Here is an 11,234-nt window from a genome sequence, read left to right as displayed (position 1 = left end):
ACCATTACTCCCCGATTACGCGCCTATTACATTACCGACCTATTCCCGCGTTTGGTTCGCTGTTTTCTCATTCCGCGCCGAATCAGTTACTCCCCCATTACATTGACTGCGGGTAATAGGCATTACACTCCCTCAGCGCCGATTACCCATTCCGCGTCTTTCCCTTTTTTCTCTTCCGTTTTCTGCCCTCGTCCTCAACGCTCCGATTCTCCCACGCTTCCTTGCACAGGTAATTTCTTTTCCCTCATCCTCTTCCGACGTTTCTCAATTTTTTCCTTTCCAGATTTCTACTTCTTCTTCTGGTACGGTACGCTTCTTTTCTTCTCACATTTCTTTTCTTTTCTCCATTTTCTTTCCTCCATATTTCTGCTTCTTCTTCCAAATTTTTCCCTGTTTTTCTTTTCTTTTCTTTTCTGTAGAATCGATTTTGATTTTGATTTTATTTATCTTTGTCGAATTTCGAAACACTTCTAATCGGGAATATCATTATAAGTTGGATGCTTTTCATTCGTGTCTAGACACTCATCGTCTTCTCTGAGAATCGATTTCATTTGTCAGGTAAAATTCCCATATTTTGTCTATTATTTTTTCCCCTTTATTTGCATTCTTGCCTGTTGATTTCTCTGTTCTATTTTTCTTTCTTTATAATTTTTTTCTAATTCGAGTCTCTTTTTACTAGATCTATGTTTTTTCTACTGTTATTTATAATCTCTTTGCATGCAAACTATTGTTTGGGGGGTGATTTTGGGTTCAAGTTATTGGGTTTGAAAATGTTGTTGTTTTCTTTTTTCTTGGTCAATTTTAGAAGACCATTTATATGTATGTTGTTCAAATTTTCTGTTTTGATTTGATTTTTTTTCCTGTGATAGAATCTTTGAAATATTGTTTTCTTTTTCCTCATTATATGTTACATTAAGGATAGTTGATTAGAAGCGGGATTTTTGTTTGTTGTAGAATATAAATTTGTAGGTCGAAGTTGTAATTAGTAGGTTACATTGTGAATTTGTGTAGTTGAAATGCTAAGTTGTAGGAGGTGTTGAGTATTTATTTAATCGTATTGTTCAAAATGGTTTTACTATTTGCTTTCACTTTCTTGAATTTTCTGAAAAAATTAATGTCTTATGGTTGAATTATAGTATTTAAGTTAGCATTATATTCTGAATTTTATGGAAATAATTGGCAAAAACAAAGGGTGCAATTCATTTGTTTTATATGTATTGCTATTTAGAAAATAAAAAGGGGGGTTAAAACATATACTTAGTTAATAATTTTTTTATGTTTAGAAAATGAAGATGGCATTGCGAGGAGTTTAGCAACTTAAAAAGCTAATTGTAAGCTATTGTGATTGGGGAGGTAGTAGTAGGGGCATCAGGTATGATTTTAATCCTTCTGTTTTTTTCCACTTGTTAACTTTTATATAAACCTCTTGAGTATTATCTTCTAAACTTTCTGGCTTATATTTTTTTTGGTATATTTGCTTGACACCTCTGGAGTAAAGTACTTTTTCGAAATCTCAATGTTTGTTTCATTTCTCCTTTCAATTCCAACATTGCAATGTGTTTTTCTCGTCTTTGTTTGCCTAATAAAGCAGGTACTTTTTTGTTAAATGTTTTCTTGATCTGTTGGCCAAGAGTTTGTGCTAAGATTTGCATTTCAACTTTAGGTATTATTCTTGTTTATGCTGTGGAGACTCGTATCTATATATAAACTAAACTATTGAACCACTTCTGAGTAATTTGCAAATAATGAATGAACCAGCTTCTCAAGCTAGTATTAAGCTGTGTCACTTTCATCTGCGCATAATGTGATGGTTTGATAGTTGAAATTATGGATGATCTGAATCTAGCTATAGGTGATTAAATATATGATCACCAAAGTAGTGGCATCCATCTAAAGTAGTTTTCTACCTTCCTGGGCTAAGTCTCTATATCATCATCCTCCCCTTGGCATATTGCATTCATTTTAGCTATAGAGTTATTTGCACAATTGGTGATTATCGTTTGACATTTCTCAATCTTCTATACTGGCCTAGTAGTCATTCTTCTCTCTTAACCTTTCTCATATGTGATCAACTGTACTGTTTTATTGCAAGCGCAGTCTCCTAACTACAATGCTACCCTGAAACAAATTTCCCCAATATTCAGCAAATCGATTTGAGGTATTGGCTTAGAAATTTTGGTAGGTTCTGGACTTTTGTAGTTGAATGTTCATAAATTTGCAATCACTCGTGTAGTATGCTAACGGTAACATCTCCAGTCCCTTGTTGTCTGGAGCTTGTGAGTTTGCAAATGTTGCTAGGGGAAAACAGGGTTCTGGAAGTGATCCCTAATACATGACAACCAGCAGGAAGCATGTGAGTGCTTGGTGGGATGATATTAGCAGCAGACCGTCCTAGCAGAAAGTTCTCCAGCTCTATGCTCCTCATTTCTAAGAATTGAAAATGATGCAATCTGGGGATGGGGTCTTTTTAATGATGTCTGCTTTGTTGTTTAGCAGTTTGGTTTGGTTTGGGGTCTGGTCTTTGACTGTTTTAAGAGGCCAACTAGTTATCCTGTGTTAGTTATACTTACAATAAAATGTTGGTAGGGGTAGGGGGTTACAATTATCGTTTTGTTTGCCTATGTTTGATATTATGAATAAAGATGAAGAAATCATGGAGATATCAAAGAGAACCAAGTGCACAATTGAATGTGCTTCAAAGGCAAATTTTTTCTTTTATTTTCTATGGTTTTATTACTTATTGATTTTCTTTTTGTTGGTTTAAATCTTCGAAATAATTGTCCAAAAGGTTTTGGTAGTGTTGGCATTGGCATCAATAAAAGTTTGAGCTTACTATGAGTATAATTTGAACCCAAATGTGGTAGTGTTGGCATTGGCATTATTTTAAATTGTATAAATTCATATAAGAAAATTTATTATCAAGAATTTTATGAAATTTTATATTATTATTAAATTATATGTAATAATTATTATTTTAAATTATACAAATTCATAAAATATAATTTATTAGTTATAATTATTTTAAATTTTATTAAATCATATATTTAAATTAAAATATATTTAATATTAATTATTTAAAATTTTATTTTATAGTATCATATATTATGATTTGAGTAAATTCATATAAGAATATTAATTATTAAGAATTTTATTAAATTATATATTTTAATTATATTATATTTAATAATAATTATGTTATTTTATATTTTACAGTATCATATATTATGGTTTGAGTAAATTCATATAAGAATATTAATTATTAAGAATTTTATTAAATTATATATTTTAATTAAAATATATTTAATAATAATTATGTTTAAATATGATTAAATTATTTATTATTGATATTAATAATCTTATTAAAATTTAAATAAAATAATTTACCAAAACAAATTTCTGCTAATTATTAAGAATTTTATTAAATTATATATTTTAATTAAAATATATTAAATAATAATTATGTTTAAATATGAATAAATTATTTATTTTTGATAATAAATAATCTTATTAAAATTTAAATAACAATAACAATAATCATTGTACAAGCCCAATTTTAGCATAGGGCCCAATTACAAAAAATAAAAAAAAACCCAAACCAATTAAACTAACCCACCAACCCAACTAGCCTAACCCAGAGCCCAAAAACCCGAACGGCCCAATACCCGAACCCAATGGACAAGCCCACATCAGAATAGGGTTTCAGAGACTGAAACCCTAGTGCACCAACTCCCTGCCACCGCCGCAACCACCACTAACCACTCCCATCAAAGCACCTGCAAAACACGCAAAGAACAGCAACCAAAATGAAAAGAAAAAGCATGTAATGTTGGCTATAAAAGCCATGTTTATTGACTGTAAGAGGGGTTCGGCCCTTGTTTTTCCAGAGAGAAGAGAAATAAAAAGGTTGAACACTAATCTTTGACCGGTTTTCCTTTTTTCCTTTCTACTGTTGCCATTTTTTTTACGATTCTATTTCTTTCATTTTTTTACACAAAAATATAAAGAAAAGATTAAAAAAGAAGTTTATTACCCTTTTCTTTACGTCGCCGGAGCGCTCAGGAGGCCGAGGAGAATCATCGGAGAGAAAAAGGGAGACTTTTGGTCTCCCCGCCGCCGTACACGGTGGCGCCGGCGCCAGAGGGCGGCGGCCGGTGCGGTGGCCCTCGGCCGGACCCTTGGCCGGAGCTCAGAGAGAAAAGGGGAGGGTTGAGAGGTTTTGGTTTTTTTTTTTGAAAAAAGAAAGAGGAAATGAAATTTTTTGGGAAAATTTTTGAATATATAGGCGTGTGAAACGACGCCGTTTTGGCCCAGCTCCATAACGCCCAAAACGGCGTCGTTTTGCTTTGGATCGGACCGACCCGACCCGCTCCTGGAGGATCCGCGTGTTTTCGACGGAAGGGCTAATTGCACCTTTAGCCCTTCCGCTTTTTAATGGTTTTATAATAAAGTCTTTTATTTTTTTAAATTTGGCCCCGCGGTTTTTTGCGCCTATTCTAATTTGGTCCTGAACGAAATGGCGCGCTAAAGGTTGGGAATATTTGCTCAATCAGCCCTCCATTCTTCGGGCGCATTATTTTTTGGTCCCTCGGGACCCTTTTTTTCGTTTATTTGCATTTTAAGCTCCAAATTTCGTCTCAAAATTCGATTTAGCCCTTTGTTTTATTATTTTTAGCTATTTTATTAATAACATTGATAAATTATATATTATTATGACTGTTATTATAGTTTGTTATTGTTAATATATTATTGTTTGTGTTTACTTATTTAAGTTTAAAGTGTAGGTGTCTTATTATAGTTATTATTATATAATTTTTATGTTTTATAATCCATATATATGTAAATCCATATACGTATTCATATTTTTATTTTTATTTTCTTTTATATGCTTACATATATGTACATATTTACATTGTTTTATTATATATATGTACTTTTATATTTTTTATAATTTTAATCATATTGTTATTTACTTATTTATTTAAGTTCTCATGATTATTTTAAGAGAATATTTTATTTTTATTTGCTCATACATTTGTTATTTTGTGAATTGTTGGTTTGTTCTTTTATTTATTTTATTTTGATTGCTATTGCTTGTATTATTTTTTTTTATATACTTTTGTATTTATTATGGTTTTGCCATGCATATCAACAATGTAATTTGTTTTCACATTCTCTTATTACGACTTCGTGTTTCATTTTACTCAATATGTCAAAACTTGTTTTAAATAAATGGCATTTTGTGTTTAGATTCGAGAGGATCGTACCCTAACTTACTGGGTTTCGATTTTTACGATAAATCTAAATGCACGAATTTTTCGAACTCAAATTTCGAAACGATCTCGGGATTTAAAAAAGGAAATACGTCCTAACTTACTGGTCGTGAACTCATTTTTAAACCCGAGATGGCTAAAATATCTTTTAAATAAGTAAAATTCTGGCATTCATTCACGTATTGGGAATTTGAGACATTGTATTCTAACTTACTGGATATGATTCTCTTTCTCGAATAATGTGAAATATGCCCACTTTCCTAAAAAAATTTTCAACGTTTTAATACAAGGATCGTATTTTTTTTAAATTCTTCTAAGTTTTCAATTTTCGACATTAAGACATTAAGTAATTAACTAAGGTACCAATTTTGGGCGTATCGAGGGTGCTAATCCTTCCTCGTGCGTAACCGACTCCCGAACCCGTTTTCTGAATTTCGCGGACCAAACTTGTTGTTTTAATAAAATCAAACCGTTTATTAAAAACAACCGCTTTTTGAGGTGATCCTATCACACCTTATAAAAAAAGATTGGTGGCGACTCCTGTTTCATTTTTTCAAAACCCAAGTCGACCCCGTTTTTATCCAAAAAATGGTGTCAACAGCTTGGCGACTCCACTGGGGACAATAAGTGAGTCGAGCCACGAGTTGATTATTTTTTGTCTTTTTGTCGAAAATCAAAAACTTGGTTTAAATATACGATCCTTTCATCGCATTTCATTGCTTTTATTACAATTTTCATCGTTGTGGTTTATAATTGCTTGTGTTAGTTTAAGTTTTTGTATCTTTCTGCACATTGCATTGCATGACCGTTGGTCACACCCTTTTAAGTGGGAGTGAGAAACTACGCCTTCGTGAGGTTTTCACCTCCGCATGGGATAGTGAATCGCTTTCGGGATACATCCGTACCTATGTCTTCGTGAGATTTTCATCTCCGCATGGCCATAGGGAAATGTATCCCCCTGAATCGAACTTGGTCCGTATGAGCCTATAATGGGTGAGGATCGAGGAATTTGCTGGTTCAGGTACCCTACTTTAGAACCAAACCACATGTAATGAGCCATAGGAACCGACCTAGGTAGAGCTACTCTAAATTTTTAGTGCTTACCTAAATGAATGTTGTATTCATTTGTCGCTTATTTTAAATCTTATTCTGTGTTTAATGCTAATTTACTTTGTTTGTGATTGCATGGCATCTTCATTCTAAAAGAGGTGTTGATTTACGTTCAGTTTCTTGGTAGAAAGCTTATCATGGAAAAGGGGTTTGTTGATAAAGTAGAGGATAATGCGGCTGTGCGAATATGGGCTGAAACGACACAACGGGAGAAAGGCGATAGTCTTACCGAAGGGTACGTGTCAGAATTGTGGGATTTTACTCGTATCAGTGTAATCCAGAATGACCTTCGAGAAATGAAAGAAGTCTGGGATCAATGGGATGTCGAGGCCAAGCAGCTGTTCTATTGTAACTACGGTGACCTACCTTATCTGCTTAGTGTCAAAGTGGACAAGTATTTATTCCGAGCCCTTGCTCAGTTTTGGAATCCTGCCTACAGTTGTTTCACTTTTGGGAAGGTAGATTTGACGCCTACTGTGGAGGAGTATACGACCTTGCTTCGGTGCCCAAAGATTCAAGTCGACAAGGCTTATTCCAGAGTTGCTTGTGTCCCTCCGTTGTTAAGGAAATTAATGAACATCACTGGGATGAGCGAGCAGTGGGTCGCTGCCCGGATCCAACAGAAGGGCGACAGTAAATGTGTTCCTTGGAAAAGTTTGCGAGATTTGGTGCTTGTACATCTTGACTTAAAGAAAAGGGTCGATGTCTTCGCTTTAGGTATCTATGGACTAGTGGTTTTCCCCAAAGCTTTAGGACACATAGACGAGGCTGTATCTGATTTGTTTGATCGGCTTAGTAAAGGGGTTACACCGGTTCCGGCAATACTCGCTGAAACTTTTAGATCCTTAAATGCCTGTCGAAAAGCAGGGGAGGGAAGGTTTATTGGATGCGCGCAGCTCTTATTGGCATGGTTCCACAGCCACTTCTGGAAAGTCGAAAAGGTCTCTTATCGGGTATTCTCCGATAGCTACTCCCCTCTAGGAGAATTGGTGGCCACGCCAAGACGGGAAGATATTTCAGAAGAAAAATGGATAGAGATACTTCAAAATCTCCAGGATGAAGATATTGAATGGAGGGCTCCTTGGTTAATTCCTGATGAGATATTGTACCGATGTGGAGATTTTGACTGGGTTCCGCTGCTCGGGATATGGGGAGCTATCGGATATGCTCCTCTACTCGTATCAAGACAGTATAGATCACGACAATTCATACCAGCAACGCAGGGGTTGGCTTATAGTGATTTTTCTTATAGGGAGGACAATTACAAGAAGAAGGTTCGGGAAATATCTAGTGCCTGGAACCAGACTCGTCGGATGAAGATCTTAGCCGTGGGTCCGACAATTACCCCCGAGTATAGTCAGTGGCGTGATCAAAGGATCAACGACAACATCCCGGCGTCAAATTCAGAAACTGCTCGATCTTTAGAGGAACACTTACAAGTTTTGCCTTCTGAGGTAGAAATCATCAAACAAGAATTTGAAAAAAGGAGTTTAGAATTGGGGAAGAAGATAGAACAACTAGAGGAAGAAAAAATGCAGTTAGGACTGGATGTGGACATTCAAAGATTAGAGGCCAACAAATTGAGAAAAGGAAAGAACAAAGCAGAAGAAGATTTGGACAGCCTGAAGACAGATTACAAGAAGTTGCGTAGGTCGGTAAGAGCTGCTGGCTTGGGTAAAACGCCAGAACAATGGCGACAAGAAATTCAGGAGGAAAAGACGAAAGCTAATCAATGGGAAAAGAAATTCCAGGATACTCGGGCTCGAGAAGTCGCCTTGGGAAAGAGTCTACTAGATTGCCAAGACGATAAGACGGAGTTGAAGGTCCGGATAACTGAACTAGAAAGATCGCTTCACCAGTACTGTAATCGTAATGCTACGGTTGAATTAAGGGTGAGTTTAGACAAAATTGAAGAATTGAAGAGACAAATAGGAGGGCTAGAGAATGCATTGCAAAATAGTGAAATCCGGATAGAGCTTCTGGAAGAAAGTAATGAGCAGTGGCAAAGACAATTCCGTCGGTCTCAAGAGCAGATTGGAGAAAGAGATTATATTATGGGAGAGGCGGTGACTCAAGTGCGCGAAGTAGCTGATCATCTGCAAACTCTAGCGGTTCAGGCTGATCTATTAAGTTTGAAGTATGAGTCAGAGTCGGACAGGGGCCGAGAATTAGCTTGGCTTCTTAGAAAGGTTAAGGCTTTAAGTGTAAGGGCAAAGCCATATATGTAGTCTATTTTATGTAAAGAAACTCTTTATCTAGTAAAGTTTTCTAATGAAGTTGAATTAGAATCAGTGCCTCTTTTTCTTTGCATTCTTTTCATGCATTGCATCACATCACATGCATTAATGACCATTAAAAACCTAATCGAATAAAATCATTTCAGTTAACCTGGAAAACCAACAAAGTTACGGCACCCGAGCTAAGACAAAAATTATGGACCAAAGGTTGGAGAAGCTAGAGCGACTTCAAAGAGAAATGCAAGACCAGTTGCAGGCGCAAATGAAAGAGCAAATAGAAAAGATTCAGCGTGACATGGTGCAAAAGATGGAGGAGTCCCAAAATGATCTGGTGGCTAAGATGACGCAATTATTGAAGGGAGTAGATAAGGGTAAAGGTCCTGTGATTGTTAGTGAAGAAGAAAACAATGGTGAACCACTTTATCCTCCAGGTTTCACGCCTCCGCATGCGCAAGTACAGACTGAGCTGCATCCGCGGAGACCCTCTGTGTCGGTTAGGCCCCAGCAGTTCCAAGGCGATGCTTCAATCCCAATGAATTTTTAACCCGGAGCGGGCTTTAATCCCGGTGATAGCCCGAATAATATTGCTTCCCAGATCTTGACGAGATGGTTGAAAAGGACAAGGCGAAGGAGGAATTTCCAAAACAATTTGAGGAGAAATGGAAATGGATAGAAGAGAAGTTTAGGGCAATAGAAAGCATCGAAAGCTATGGAATAGATGCAAAAGTTCTGAGCTTGGTTCCGGACTTGGTGCTCCCTTACAAATTTAAGATGCCGGAATTTGAGAAATACAACGGGACTAGTTGCCCAGGATCCCATATTACTATGTTTGTAGAAGAATGACGGGGCATATTAATAATGATCAATTATTAATACATTGCTTTCAGGAAAGTCTTACGGGAGCGGCGTCAAAGTGGTACAATCAGCTGAGCCGAGCTAAAATGCTACTTGGAGGGATTTAGCACAGCTTTCTTGAGACAATACAATCATGTCTCAGAAATGATGCCTGACAGGATAACTCTGCAAAATTTAGAGAAGAAATCGAACGAAAGCTTCAGACAATATGCGCAGAGGTGGCGAGAGGTGCGATTCAGGTTCAACCACGCTTTGGAAAAAGAGATGACGACGCTTTATTAATACTTGAAAGCCCCGTTCATCACTCACATGTTGGGAAGTGCTTCAAAAAATTTCTCGGATATAATCATGAATGGTGAAATGATTGAGCATGCCATTAAAAGTGGAAAAATAGATGGAGGAGAAAATAATAGGAGGGCACCCCCGAGGAAAAGAGAAAATGAAGTGAATAATGTGAATGCTTATGGTAGGTCAATTACCGTGAATCAACCAAAGAAAGTGGTTGCTAATCAACAGGGATCATCAAGACAAGAGTCAGGAGCCAGGCAAACTACTGAAAAGCCCCAATTCACGCCAATCCCGATGTCATACAAGGAGTTGTATCAGACTTTATTCGATGCACATGTTGTTGCTCCTCGTTACTTGAGTCCTCTACAACCCCCGTATCCAAAATGGTATGATACGAACGCGCAATGTGATTATCATGCGGGAATTTCTGGGCACTCGATAGAAAATTGTACTGCCTTCAAGAAGGTAGTAGAAGGACTTATCAATTTAGGTGTTGTCAAACTTGACGACTCACCGAACGCAAAGAATCCGTTACCAAATCACGTAGATAAGGGGGTGAATATGATTAGCGAAGGTACGGGAGAAGAAGTCAAGACTGACATTGCTGAAGTAAAAACTCCATTGAAACGGGTCTGGAAAGAAATGGCGAAAAGAGGTTTGGTTATTTCAGATTCTGAGGAAGGGCATGAGATGGGAAATTATTGTGAATTTCACCATAAAACAGGGCACGAAATCCAAGAATGTGAAGGATTAAGGCTTTGGTTCAAAGCATGATGGATAACAAGGAGATGAGGTTTTACGAAGATGCGAAAGAAATGAGGAGTATATGCGCGACAGAGTTGGGAACAAAGGCTCCAAATCATCCTGTGGTCATTATCTCACGCCCTAAGGGTAATGAGGTTAGGGCTCAGGTAACACCGAAAATTGTAATCCAGAAACCATCAAATTTCTCTTATAGGGATAACAAAATGGTGCCGTGGAATTACGGGTGTAATGTGACCATTTTGGGAAAAGAAGCAGAAAGAAATTAGGAAACAGGTTCTTACACGCGCAATGGAAAAAGATATGACGCTCAAGCAGAGTCGTCCAGGGAAGAGAATTGGAAGAAAGAACAGAGGAAAGGGAAAGCAGTAGAAGTGAACCATTGGTAAATGAACCAATAAAAGAAGAGGAGGCAAAGGAGTTCTGAAGTTTTTGAAACACAGTGAATACAGTGTTGTGGAGCAACTACACAAACAGCCAGCCCGCATTTCTGTATAGCTTTATCTTAAACTCAGAAGTACATCGGAATGCACTATTAAAGGGCTAAACGAAACATATTGGCTGACGATATTCGGTAAACAAGCTGATCGGCTAATCAACAATATTGTGCTGACAATTTATCTCTTCAGTGATGATGAAATCCCATCCGGAGGAAGAGGTTCTACTAAAGCCCTACATGTTACTGTCCGATGCAAAGGTACACACTCCCGGG

At 36.8% G+C, this 11,234-nt stretch overlaps 1 long non-coding RNA gene across 1 annotated transcript; it reads left to right on the top strand.

Moving 5' to 3' along the window:
- On the top strand, positions 1-2,718 carry LOC107946828 (uncharacterized). Its single transcript, XR_001697008.2, has 4 exons — positions 1-229; positions 494-558; positions 2,098-2,178; positions 2,257-2,718. It is a non-coding gene; the product is annotated as an uncharacterized lncRNA (long non-coding RNA).
- The last annotated feature ends 8,516 nt before the right edge of the window (positions 2,719-11,234 follow it).

Source organism: Gossypium hirsutum, chromosome A12 (assembly GCF_007990345.1).
Source record: "Gossypium hirsutum isolate 1008001.06 chromosome A12, Gossypium_hirsutum_v2.1, whole genome shotgun sequence".
Taxonomy (NCBI): Eukaryota; Viridiplantae; Streptophyta; class Magnoliopsida; order Malvales; family Malvaceae; genus Gossypium; species Gossypium hirsutum.
This window is presented reverse-complemented; position numbering and strand designations above follow the sequence as displayed.